Source organism: Streptopelia decaocto, assembly GCF_964273445.1.
Source record: "Streptopelia decaocto genome assembly, chromosome: 1".
NCBI lineage: Eukaryota > Metazoa > Chordata > Aves > Columbiformes > Columbidae > Streptopelia > Streptopelia decaocto.
This window is the reverse complement of record NC_138663.1, coordinates 33,458,043-33,471,756: the sequence shown is the minus strand read 5'-3', so window position 1 is coordinate 33,471,756 and position 13,714 is coordinate 33,458,043. Positions and strand designations below refer to the sequence as shown.

The 13,714-nt window shown below is 42.0% G+C and overlaps 1 protein-coding gene across 3 annotated transcripts in view; it reads left to right on the top strand.

Moving 5' to 3' along the window:
- The first annotated feature begins 1,944 nt into the window (after window positions 1-1,944).
- The window catches only part of SCAF11 (SR-related CTD associated factor 11), a 41,794-nt gene continuing 30,024 nt past the window's right edge, over window positions 1,945-13,714 (top strand). The window contains exon 1 of one of the 3 annotated variants that reach the window (XM_082064272.1): window positions 1,945-2,263. The gene's annotated coding sequence lies outside the window, so the exon portion shown is untranslated. Of the gene's footprint in view, window positions 2,264-2,487; window positions 3,108-13,714 lie in introns of those variants that run through there. The other 2 variants (XM_082064271.1, XM_082064270.1) reach the window with 2 other exon arrangements.

The following is a 13,714-nucleotide window of genomic DNA, read 5'->3' as shown; positions in this document are numbered from 1 at the left end:
CTTCTCTTCTTGGTTTTTGAGAAAAACACTAATGGGTATGTGAATGAGTGGAGCCCAATAAATATATGAATGTGCCTATACCATAGGGTTTGCAGAGGTTAGTTGAAAATGGGAGTTATGACCAGCTACTTCTATATACCTGTACAAATCCTGAACTCATCACCCCTCCTTTCATCAGGCAGAGAGCAGCCAGCAGGAGCCACATCTCACGCTGCCCTTCTTTAGCAGAACTGACCGATTGCCTGTTCTCAATGGGTTGGTTCTGGAAGCAGAAATCCAACCTACAGCACTGTCCTTCAGCCCTAGTCAGATCAAAAACCTCTGAGGGCTGGAACTTCATGTATACACAAGAAAACTCAAGACATATTTGCCAGAGTTGACAGCAGTGAAGCCCTGGATTTTTCTTTCCATCGTAAACAATGCACGGTACATGAGCATCTCAAAAGGCAGATAAGAAAGGGCCGAAGACATCCTTCTGTTACTACTTATCTTGAGGTTGTGTGAGTAGCTATAAAGGTCAGTGCTGGAATGGATGGACGACATACAATCAGAGGATCAAACGAAAGTACTGACAGCACCTCAGAAGTGATGAGTGTTTTCTCTTTGCATTCCTCTCAGTCACAGACACCTCTCTTCAGCTGCCCTGGCTCCTCTGTGCAACGTGATCTGTGCAGCAGCAGATGACAGCAATATCCCCATGGCTTATGACAGAAACAGTGAATACCGAGGCTTTCTCTGCATCTGTGAGTCCCAAGTGACTTCATAGTTGTTTTAATTACAAGACTCAACAGTAATAAATAAAAACATAGAGCAGCTCTGTATATATATGCAACAAAACCTCTATGGCTGGCTAGTCTAAAATACAGCTGGTTTTCTGCTGTCGTTCTTCCTTCTTGCTTTGGAGTTCTGTTCTAGGGTCATTCAAGATTCAGTCTATTCAAAATGCAGCACTGAAAGTCATCTTCCTTACTTTATAACAGGGCTTTCTTTAATCTCAACCTTTAAAAAAGCTTATTATTTTCTTTAGATGATCCCATTGAAGATTTGGGGAGTTCATTAGTCTTAATAACCTTAAAGTCAGTCTTATCTTAAATATTTCATCTCCATTCTTAAGTCTGTGCTTTCCCACCTTTGGCTATAGTCTTGCTTCTTACTACATTCCTCTGCAGCCTGCTAATGAATCCGGTCTTTTTCTTTCTTCCTGGGAGTCTTGTAACACTGTCCCCACTTAATGCAGGTTCTTCTGAGTTAATCCTAAATTAATATTCCATCAGTAATCATGACAACTAATGAAATATCATCATTCCTGACAGACTGACGCTGACACATATACTCCACTCAGGCTGCAACAACGCCATTCTGGACAGGAGGAGCCGCTCAACCAAGCCTGAGTATTTGGGGCACCAGGTTCCCCTTTCCTGTCGTTTGTTGCTGTGGTCGGTGCGTTGCTGTGGGGGGTCCAGCTGAGGGTTCGTTGCTGCATGACCCCAACCTCCAAGCTCTTGACAGCCCGCACGCGCTTTTATGGATAATTTTATTAAAACAACATTAAAAAACAAACAAACCACTGGGGGCGCCCAGCGTCGCCGTAAGATTACGTCACGCTCCGGTGTCTCGCAACCACGCCCTGCCCCCGCGCCGCCACCAGAGGGCGCCCCCGCCTGCGACGCGCCATCCTCCCATTACCCTCCCCCCCAACCCGGATCGGCCCCGCGTGCCCGCCCCCCCGTTCCCATTGGCTGCTCGCCGGCCAGTGGCGGCGGCGGGTCACGTGCCCTCCCCTTCCCGCCTCCCTCCGCCACCTCGGCGGCGGCCCCGCCCCGCCCCTCCCCCCTTCAAGGCGGTGCTGGAGGACCTATCCCACAATGCTCCCGCCGGCGGCGCGGGGCGGTTTGGAGGCGTCTCGCTGGCGGGCTGCACTGCCCGCCGCCACGACAGCGCCCGCCCCGCCCCGCCCCGCCCCGCCCCTCCCCGCGGCGGAAGGCGGCAGAGCAGCGCCCCCTCGCGGCCCCCGCCGGCGCTGCGCAGTCCCGGCGGCGCGCGGACATGTGGCTCGGCGGGCGCTGAGCGGGGCCCCGCGGAGCCCAGCCCGGCACAGCCCGCCCTCCCGCCCGGGCGGACGCTCCTCGGCCGCAGCGGGGCGGCGGGCGCCGCTCCTAGAAGCCCCGAGGCGGCAGAGGAGGCGCGGGGAACCGGAGACCCCGCTGCGCGCGGGTGGCGGCGGAGCGGAGCGGTGACCGCGCGGGGGACGCCGCGGCGCCAGGTGAACAGCGGCCGTTGAGGGCGGGCGCGTCCCTCCGGAGTTGCCGTGAGGAAAGTGCTCGGGGCTGTTCCCCGCCGCGGGACGGCTGGCAGGGTGTCGGCGGCAGGGAGGGAGGGAGGGGAGGCGGGCAGTGCTGCCGTCCCGCTCCGGCCGGGGCCTTCCCCTCCGCCCAGGGCCCGCCGGGCCGGGGTGCTCCCGCCGGGCAGAGGGCGGGGTTTGCTGCCGGCTCCGGCCTCCGCTTTCCCCCCCGCTCCTCCCGCCGCGCGCGTCGTGGCGCCGGCCGGGAAGCTGCCCCGGCCGCCGTGACGGGCCGCTGCGGGGCGCGGGGGGCGGCTCGGCCGCCCGCCTCGTCTCCCGGGGCAAGAGGGGAAACAAAAGGGGGCGGCTGGGGCCGTCCGTCGCTCCCAGGAGGCCGCCGGCCCCTCCGCGTCGAAGGCTTTTGTGCAGGCGGAACGGGAGGAGCGGCAGCGCTGCCCGGTGATCCACGAGGGGGTGGGCGCGGGGGCCTCTCCGCCTGAACAAAGATCCCGGTCCGGGGGGGCACCGCCGGCTCTCTGCTCCCCCGGAGTTGTAAACACCGGCAGCGGTGCCTGGAAGAGTGTCTGGCAGTAGCAGGAGTTGCTGGAAGACTTTGTAGTTGTGGAGGAAGTTGCACGGAGAGGCTCAACTTAAAGCCCGGCTCTGCTTTTGTGCTGTTGTGGAACCGCGACTGACTTAAACATCAGCAAAGCTGCACAGAGTGACGCTGGAGCCTGGAAGTGGTACAGTTACCAAGCCAGTGAGAGACTATCCAACTCTTCTTGTGTTTTAGAGAACATAGTGTCCTAATTATTTTTTCCCTTTGGTGAGTATTAAAGAATATTTTTAGCCTGAGCCCCAAATGTAAAACTCATCTTTGTTTGACAACCTGTCTTCCCATTTATAACTTCAAAACAATGTTGGTAGGCCTAAAATTGGTCCCCTTCATCTCACAATGATTTATTTTAGACTACAAATTAATTTTTAGTTTTTAGGAAGAATGAGGTAACAGAGAAAGGCCAGGTAGTTACTGTTTGTTTAGTATGAGTAACTAGGTGCTCTTGGCAAAGAATCATTTGTTCAGAGTGTCAAGAGATGATTAACACTGGACACATCTAAGTAATAATTACGTAATGGATAGGAATGCCCCTGATTCTTGAACAGCTATTTTGAGTTTCTAATTTTATGGCTTTTTAGGACTTTGATAACCTTCAAGGAAGATCTAGCTAATTTAGTGTCTGATGATGTGTTTGTATATTGCTAATGCATTGGGGGCTTTTAATTCTCTTTCAGTGGATCATAGTTTTAAGTGAAGTGTAATCTAACTTTAAGTTTTATTGTGTGACTATTCAGACCATTCCTACGGGAGAAGAAGAATGGGAGAAGTCTTTAGTAATTTTGCCGTGGTTTCTTGTGATCATAGTAGAAATAAATAGTAGGCTTCTTAAATGACAGGGTGACAAAAATTTGCTTTGTTTGGTTGATTACGTATGATAATCCATGTTTCTTCTTGAACTGGAAAGCTGTATTTAGAGATCTATGAAGTTACAAGTAACGGATAGCATCCTCTTTACTGTCATGGAAAATACTTGGAAATTATCCCAGGTATTTTTTCAAATGTTTCCTTTAGAATTTCTAGGGATATTATGTTTGTTCTTTTTTCCTTAGATGAGGAGAAATAGCTGAGGTGGCAGGAGGCTATTTGGACTTTGATTCACAGTGTTACATCTTTTGTAGCTTTCCTTTCAGTAGTTTACATTCGCTGATGTGTCAATTTTCACAGTGATAAGTGGCCCAAATAAGAAATATGTGAATTTGCTTTCATGTGCCCCATGCCTTCAAGTCTGCTTGTGAATAAGCAGAATGGACAACAGCTCTGTGGCCTTGGGGAGTGGGAAGAGAAATATCTCTTCCAAATGATCTTGAAAGAGAATGTTTTTTCAGACTTTTAAAAGCAGTAAATCTGGGTTCACTAGTTTATCTTGTATTCAGATTATCTTTATGATTGGGAACACTTCTCTAGGAGTTTGGTGAGTTTTTTGAACATTAATATATAGTGCTCAAACACAGTATGTGAAGGCTGTTGAATTTGACTCAATTGGGAGATGTAGGTTGTCCTCCAGTTATTCAGCTATTGCTTTTGAAGCATCCACATGATAAAGTGTTTCTTTGTGCTTTTGACTGACTCTAGTTTGATACAGTTGATGCATGACTTCTAGTTTCTGGTTTTATAAAACTTGTAGATGGTTCTGCTATGGTTACAAACATCTGTTTGTTGTTGGTTTGGTTGGTTGGTTTTTTGTTTGGTTTTGTTGTTTTTTTCCTGTTACAGGGATTCTTTGCAGAATCTTCTCAGTTTTCCACAGTTCAAAGTACTATAAAACCGGTGCAAAAACATCTGTTGTTTAAAATTGGCTTTATTTAGTAATTATTTTAATGGTGATTTTATTTTAAATTATGCTATATTTAAACATGCATCATGTTAATGGGGGGAAAAAACACTGCTGGAGAAAGCTGGGACTCATTTGCCATACTGACACCAGAATTCTTGAAGCCTGGCCTTCTATCAGTCCAGTGTTCACTGTGGGGATTTTCTTTGCCAGGAATCCAGTGTGAGAGAGAAAAAAATGTCCTTCCGGTTAATAGTAACAAAAACATGCAGTGCAGTTTCTGCTGATAACACTGAATAATCAGTTTAGCTATCAAACATTTTTCTGAATGAATTCTGAAAGGGTTAGAGCTAATCTGCTAAACCATTGAAGGTGGAAGTAGATTTTATAAATCTCAACATTGCTTGCTTTTTTTGCAAGTTGGAGATACACAGTGTTAAACAGGTTTATACCCTAACTCTTCTTCTGTAGGCATAAATACCAGAGGTCTCTAATGTGCATATTCTGTAGAGTACTTCAAAACAACAGCTGGTTTGTGGCTTTTCAGCAGGGTAGGCATGTTTTGGTTCATCTCTGTGCAGTAGTCTGACTTGGCTTGAAGGGCAGCGACCTTCATCTCAGAGGATACCAGTCCAGTGGCATTTTATCTTCTCTTCCCTACTTATTTGGTCTCCTTACGTGGCGGTTGAGGGTATGGATACAGTTTGCCAGGCAGAAAGCAGTGAACATCTCTCTTCTGGGTTTGAAAGTTGCTTGGGTTTCATACCCTGAACCACTTCTACCTTTCTTTGTGTGCCACAGGAGAGATGGAGACCCTTAATGAAACTGTACTGATATTCAAAACTTGAGTTAGAAGGTAGAATTTGAAGGTAGATGGACGGTCTTAATTGGACTGCTCACTATCCTGAGCAAATGATTTCAGCAATTCTTGACATAGGAAGATCGATGGAATTCTTTTTTGCTTTCTATACAGCAAGTAAATAAGCACTTCTTATACGTGATTTTGCTTTTTTTAAAAAAAATTATTAGTTTGTCACTTGTGGTGTTAAAGGTAATGACCCCTGTGGATAGATAGGTGTAATAAAAAGTACTTGGAAGTCCTGTGAAACAGGTGGAGAAAAGCAGTCTGTTAGGACTACCTTGAGCTCATTGGAGTTTTCTTTCAGAGGTGTTACCAAATAAGGATACCTGTAATAATGAAGGTAGAGTGTATTCTTCTCTGTAAACCTACACAATTGTGATTTTTAAGATGTAGTTTCATCAGCCTGAGCAAGAAAGGCACCTTATACAATTCTTGGATAAGTCAGATGGTACCAGCAATTATTTTGTAGTGGTTTTTCTGACAATAAACTTTTGAGTGAGAACAGGGTTCATCATTGTAAGGAGCTTCCAGTATTGTTCACGTGGGAAGCTCAGGTTCTTTTTGAAGCTTTGCAATGAGGTAGGTTTTGTTATAGTTGATTATTCTAAATTCCTTACTTGAGAATTCGCAGTAGAGTACTGTTTTGTTGCAGGTGATTTTTTGATACCATCTATATAGTGAAAATAACTCAAAATGGTGATTAGCATGTTTTCCTATGAGTAGACTCTTGACAAGTTTAAAGGAAAGGTGGTGGAGTTCAGGTTGCATTTTCAAGCTCAGATCTGGCTTTTCCCTCCAGCGTGGTTAATAGTTTCTGTTACCTTTTGTGTATTGCTGTTGGTTTTAAGGAAGCCTTCTCTCACAATACCTGTCTTCCATCCCTGGCCATGATTTTCTAGCTTTGTTTTAGCTATCTTGGAAGTTATTGCTGAGTAAGGGCTGTGAAAGCAAGATCAACAATAATTGAAACTGCTTTCTCCCCCATCTATCTACTACTTCCAAAATGTCATCTAATGCATGATTATTCTATGAATATAGGAAGAGATTTTGTGCAAAATACAGTTACTGTTAAAATAATTTCAGTTGTCATAAATCCTTTGCAAATGTTATTTTCCCACCATTTTCAGAAAATATATAATTTCCATTTGTGTGAGATTTGTAAGAGGTTAGTGTAGGTGTTTGACCCAAGCTTAGAAAAAACTGTTACTCAAAGTCAAAAGGAGCTTGAGGATGGTGTTTTTGACACTGTAGATTTAGTGGTTTTTAAAAAAAAAAAAAAAGTATGCCTCAGAGAGGCAAAATGTACTTTTAAGTGGTTGTTGTTTTCTTTCTTGTGTTTGTTTTTGAATAAATGGCTGTGTAGATTATATGAAAGCTGAAATTACTTTTAATGGAAACCCTTTTTTAATATCAAAAGAACGTGTCGTATCACTAAGGTCTTTATTTAATGCTGAAAATGAAAGAACAGCGTGCAGTATGAAAGAACAGTATTTTTTTATTAAGTGTGTGTATATGGTTCTATGCAATCTTCTGTAGTGCATTTTTCCATTTAAGTAAATCCATAAAATTATAGAGGACCCTATATGTTATGTAATTTTTGTTAGAGATGCCCTTCAGTTTGCAGGGATTCAGTATTCAGAAGCTGAGAAATAAGACTACCAGGTGAAAGGAAAAATAGTGGTAGTCTGTAATTGGACAATTGCAGGCTATTTCTTCCTTTGCTGGATTCAGCCTGTTCTTCTTTGGCTCAATATACTTACCACTCCGGTTTTGTTGCCATGTTGAATCTTTGCATCTTAAATGTACTTCTTGCAATTGCTACTACCCCTGAGCTTTTCATTTGAGTTCATTGTTACTCCATCAGTTTTGCCCATCATTTTTTCTGTTTTCTTTCTTTTCCACCTCTGTCAAGGTCTTGTGGTTCAGTTCCTGCATCTCTGGTGTTTAAGTCCAGCTATTTGGGCATGTTTAGGATGGTATTAAGAAAAGTAAAGATGGTCTTCCTAGTCTCTTTAGCATCAGAGAAATTATGGCAAGTCCTGCTGTGTTGCCATAGCACTGACTGAAGTATGCTCATTCATCTTGTGGGAATGTTGCATGTGCAGTGTAGCAATGGGATAGGAACTTCAAATTATTAGTGTATGCTGAGCACAGATCCAGTTCATGGGGAAAAAAATAAATAAAATGTAACAATTAGCAAAGATTTATTGAGTAAATGCAAACATGTTTTTCCCCAGATCTGTGACGTGGCTAGATTTGAAAGGGTTGCTTGTGTGGAAAGCGTGTTCTTGGTCTTGGTGACGCAGTGCCAAATAACTGCTCTTTGGTGGAAAGCAAAGTGCTTCCAAGTTACTAGATAAAGAGGGGTGGGTGGTTTTGGGGGGGGGATGGTGTTAATTATTATTTTTTAACTGTTCTTGGAAATGGCTGAGCCTTTTTTGCTTACTTTGGTGTGTAATGCTATGCCTTCCAGCTGCAGAAGTATGCATGTGATTAAGGATCCTCAGCAGCAGAAGGCAAGGTCATGAGTTTATGCTGATTTGATTTAGTTGCCTGAACCATGTGCACCATGACAATAGTACCTAATCCCTAATTAATTCCTGTTATTTGTAAATCTCAATTACACTCAGTTTAGTCACAAACTACTTAGAAGAAACACCTAAGTGCTGAATTGTACATTTTGTGAGAGAATATTGTGTACAGAATTTTTAATATTTCTTTGTATTAATCAGTACTTCAGTGTTTTATCAGCAGGATATGGAACCACATGCTTTAGCCCCTAGTGTGCATGTGTGTTCTCCCTATGGGGGTGGTTGTGGTATAGTGCTGCTTCTGTTGGGAGTCTTATCATATACATGCACACATGAAACAGCAGCACAGTGCACATTGCCTTCTATAGAAATACTGTGTTGGAAAGCAAAATAGGGTGGTTTTAATTTCTGTGAATATACATTTCATCATCATGTATCAGTATTTAGAAGGTTCTATTCATCCTATCTTCTGTATAAATTAAGCTGTTTTTCCTGGGGGAGTTAACCATGGCTCCAACAAGCATTCCTTCTTATGGCTGTCATGGACCCAGACATGGACATCAGTAAAGATTAGGTCTGAGATTGTCTTGCATAATTCAGAACATCTTTGGAAAGCAGTTTTATGAGTGGCAGCCTTACTGAGGAGCTGCCCTGCAAATTGCCTTAGTCTAGTGTGTAGGGAAACTACGTGGCTTTGTCCTCACTGCTTTTGCATTTTCAAGAGCTGGCAGAGACGTAAGTAGCCTAGTCCTCTGGCAAAGCGGAAAGGGCTTTTCTCACAAACTTGAGGAAATGTCACTGAAGAACTGGTAGAGACACAAGCATAGCTTCAAATTACAGGTTAGATTGACCAGCTGTGAAATATATACCTGTGCTTTTTCTGGTTTGTTTGTTTTCCTGCCCTTGCTAACTAGCAAGTTGAGCTTCATCTAGTTCTTGGTCTGCAAGCTGTATTTGCCTAAGCACTGGACCATCTTGGTTGCTGGTGGTCAGTACTGACAGTATAGAGCTGTCATTTTTCTCTACTTCGGTATGTAATTTTGTGTGGACTGGGTTAACTTCACAGCTGCTGGCAGTTACTGAAAATGCTTGATTTAAATTGACTTATGGGGGGAGTCTGCTGAGGTAGTTTCTCATTGCTGCTTGCTGGGTGTGAACCCTTAATATAAGTTCAGGAGATGTCCTAAACTTCTGCCACCTATCTTAGTAGAACAAAGTGTTATATGGTTGACAGTGCAGAAGGATGAGAAATGAAATTTGCTTTCTGTAGATAATTACCTATCAGTGCCAGTAATGTAACTGTAGTTCAATACCAAACTCAAATTTGTCATGTCTAAGAGCTGCTAACTGCTGTGCAAGCTTGTGATTCTGATGAGCAAATCAGCCCTTGCATGTGTGTTGTATCTGGGGGCAGGAGGGTGTTGTAAGTGTTTCACAAACTTTCATGTCTTGTGTTGTCTTAAGTTACCTACTATTGAAGACTTAAAATAGTCCACTCTTGGTTGTTTTTTTTGGGATGGGCTTTGGAATTTTGCTGAAGACTATGATAGCTTTATTAGTTGAATTAGCACAACATTTTCAAGTTGGTCTTTTTTTTTTTTACTGCTTGTTTTCCAGTGCTAATGGTTCTTCTGTAAGCTACATTGTTGTTTGTTACTAGGTAAAAACCAATGAGAACTGATTACTTTAAGAGGGAAAGGAACACAAAAGCTGGTAGATCAGAAGGGCAGCTGCAGGACTGGGATTCCGAGGTGATGGGATGCTTGGCCCATGCACAAGTTTCCCAGTACAGAGATAGAAGCGGATGTTCCTTAATGGATACCTGTTGGTGATACGAACTTTGTTAATGTCTTCATTTTTTCATATGCATAAATCTGTTGGGGTTTGGGTTTCTTTTGGCTTTGATAACTTATTTAAGAGCACTAAATCAGTGCCATGGTGTTGTTAGAGGTATTAACAGCAAGTACAAGTTCAGTGATGTGTGTTGCCCTTCTTTCAAGTTGCTAGTGTGTCTGGTTTAGTTCTGTGTTGCACTGAAGCTTTTTGGATAGTGATTTTTCTAAGTAGAGCTAGAATATGCTAATTCACCCTTACACATATGAATAAAATGGTGAATAAAGTATTCTTTAGTTACTGCTAGTAATTGTAGAATACTAAAACTTGTGGATCAGCATAACTACTCAAGGCATGGATACATGAAATGGTACTACTGACATTGTTTCACTATCTTCTTATACTGTCCAGTACACGAAAGTGGTTTAAATGCTCGAGCTCAATCTGATTTATAGCAGCATTTCAACATACCATGTTTATAGGAGACATGATGTCCCCCACAGTTTATAGAATATTCTCAAATACGTAAGGTCTTATAAAATTGTTTTGCCTGTGTTTAGCAGGTGTTTTTTTGTTAAACTTCAGTGAGAAATGCTGCTTATTCCCTTGACTTGATTGACTTAACATGAAAATGTCTGTATGGCAGGTTTTAAGCCAGTTTATGATTATAAGCTTTATACAGGAAGGAGATCACCTTGTGTGTGTCCACTGCAAGGTTCTATATCTTCCTTGAAACTCTTGGCTCTTCAAATGGTCAGGCAGGCTGCTAGGTGATAATAGCTGCATCTGAGCCATGACAGCTGTTCCTCAAGCTGTATTCGCACATTTCCATTGAGTTCTGCATTGCCTTCCTTACTTGGGAGGCAGGTACGGTGTTGTACTGTATATTTCTGCAAATGCTGACTGGACATGAACGGTGAGTGTCCACAGCTGCTATTTAGTCTGTTTTTGTCGAGGTGACCACAGAAATGAAAGCACTGAATCTAGCAAGGGAGTAGCTGTAGCCAGAGCATTTGAATCAGAAGTGTGCTTGTCAGTGTCTTGTTGCTGGGCTGTGGAAGAAATCTTGAGGAGGATATCCACTGTGTTGTTTTGTTTTCCTCATTTATTATGGGAAGAGGAGAGTTGGAGGAAGGCAGTGTACTGTTTAAGATAGTATAATTTTAGCCATTTGCTTTGACAGTTTTCTCCTGTCACTTTACATTGCATTTTTGTGGACTTGGCAAGTAATTTAGGTACTGCTATGTCCTTGAAGGGGGTTAGTTTAACAAGCAAGTCTTAGCTATTCTAGTACCTTGCTAGTGCCAAAAGGGGCAATCCTGTTTTATGTCTTCCCTCCCACATTCTGTCAGTTGCAATTTCTTTGGCACATGTGTAGCTCTCAACTGAGTCTGCTCACCGTCACTACTGGTGAGAAACAGAGCTGCTGCTTTTGGTGGCAGCAAACTGCTAGATTAGATTATCCCTCTTGGGAAATTGCATCCTTAGAGGGTCTGGGAAGAGTCTTTAAATCAGCGGTGTCTCCTTGCCTGAATAGCACTGATTCTTTCCAGGATCTACACAAATAGGCTTTAAACTACCTATAGAAAAAGGATTCTACTGGTCTCTTTCTTTCTCTTCATCTTTGTTGGTTCTATGGCATTCCATTTGGGAGTGCACACAAGGTGCAATTTAAGCATACAAAGAGTAAAGATCTTCTTTAAAAGCTCTCTTTTAAGTGTGTCTTTTGGTTCTGTTCTCAGTAATGTTCTGGGCCATGAAATTTTACTAGACAAAGGAGCAAATCCAGAATAAGTGCTTCTAGATCCTCAGTTTAGCTCCCATTTATCGGAGGACAAACAACAGAACAACAGTATTGAATTATCACTTAAACAAGTCTGCCTTCCAGGCTTTTCAGACAAATGAAAAGTTTTTCCAAATGAAAAGAACTGTAAAGGTTCTCGATGTACATTTGCAAATACCCGATAGTGTCTTTTTTTTTTTTTCCTTTGAAGAATGCGTTGCGCTAGACTGCTTAAAAACATGCTTGCAGAGGGAAGAGTCTTAAAACTTTTTCCAGGGTTTCTTAAAGGCTGTGAAAATGCATAGAGAATAGAGTCCAACTTACTGCTGCCCAAAAACTTGATGAGAGTAAAGGCTGTTATGATAGCTTTATTAAGCAAATAATTTCTGTAAATTGAATGTATGACTGTCTTGTTTCAGCTCAGAAACTGATTGTTTCTTGAGTTAGTAAAGAAATCAAAATATAGCTAACAGAATGCCACAAATCCCTGTTAAAAGAAAATATTTTTAATAGAAATATAGCAAAGTCACTCCTATCAATATTGATATACAATGTATCTAAGAAGTTGAAAGGTTAATTACAGATGTTTCCCAAGTTAAGCCTGCTAAGGGAACAAGAATAAGCCACTCTTGGACATAATTTTGCACATGTTTATCGGAGATTTTGTTGCGTGTGTTCCTCATTTCCATCCCCCTTTTCCAATTGTACAAGTGTACTTCTGTGTAGATAGGTCTCTACACCATTACTGTGCTGGAGGAAGAGTGTATTTAGCTGTTGCATTTTCTTTACTAGCATTCTTTATGCCCTGTAAATGGTTTGTAGTGTGCCACTTCAAATTACAGATTTTCATCAGATTATTTTTGTGTCTAATTTTAAGGGTTTAATGTAATAGATTTTCGTTCAATAGGAAATTCAGTTACATGATTTTGAACAGTTTTTTCTTTCTGCATGCACAGTGAATTAGTGTTGAAATACATCTGTATTTTTAGGTTATGAACTGTATGAAGTAGTTTGTGTTAATAAAAAAGGTAAATCACACTTAAATTGTTGTGATATAGAAGATTGTTTAGTGTGTAAATGGCATTTGTATCAGTCTGTTCTATGGTGTTGAAGTACATGATGAAGCTACATTCCTCAGACAGTAAATGAATCTATTCCCACATCCTACAATTAACTCTGTTAAGCACTTTATTTGGTAAATGTCTTTGGCATCTGCCTTCCTTGAAGACAAGAATTGGAATTTCCTTTGATGAATTATCTAGAAACTTAAACGTTTAGCTCCTTTAACAGAAAGGGTGGAGGGGTACTTGTGTCCTTATTCAATCTTTTCACGTTCATATACCAGTGTATTCTTGCCTTTATCTCAAATCTGAAATTAAATAAGGTACTTCTGTTACATAGTGATTCCACTGGAAATTTATACCAGAAAAGTACCATCTTGGCTGTAATTCTATGCTGTCTTTAGGCGTTCTTAGAAAGAGTTTTATCTATACAGTTGGGGAGTGATTTTGTTTTTGTCAGTACTAATGTAATATAACGCTTGTTGCTGTCTTATCAAGTGCCCTGCATGTGTGCGTCTTGGAGTTTTCTAATATTTCACATCGACAACTGAATGATCACAGCTGAAACATGTTGGTCATGAGTCAGTGGAATCTGGTAGGAGTAATCTTTGGATAAAAACAACATTCTTCAAATACATATTAGCTTGATCAGATGTGATTAGCTATGCATATGATCATAATATGATCTTCATGTGAGCTGATGGAATTTGGTGACTGGGAGAATGACAAAAAAAAAAATCATATTGCTTTTTTCACCGTCTCCCTCCTCAGCCAAGACAGATTTTTTTTTTTTTAATGGTCTGCAGCTGGAATGATCAAAAAAATGTCTCAGAAATACTTCCAAATTTTATTGACATTTAAAAGAATGTAAAGGAATACATTGTATTTTGGGACAAATAAGAGTTCTGTTTTCTGTGCTGTCTGCTCCTGCTAAACCACTGTGTTCTCTTTTTTTAGCTTTGTTTTTAATTTT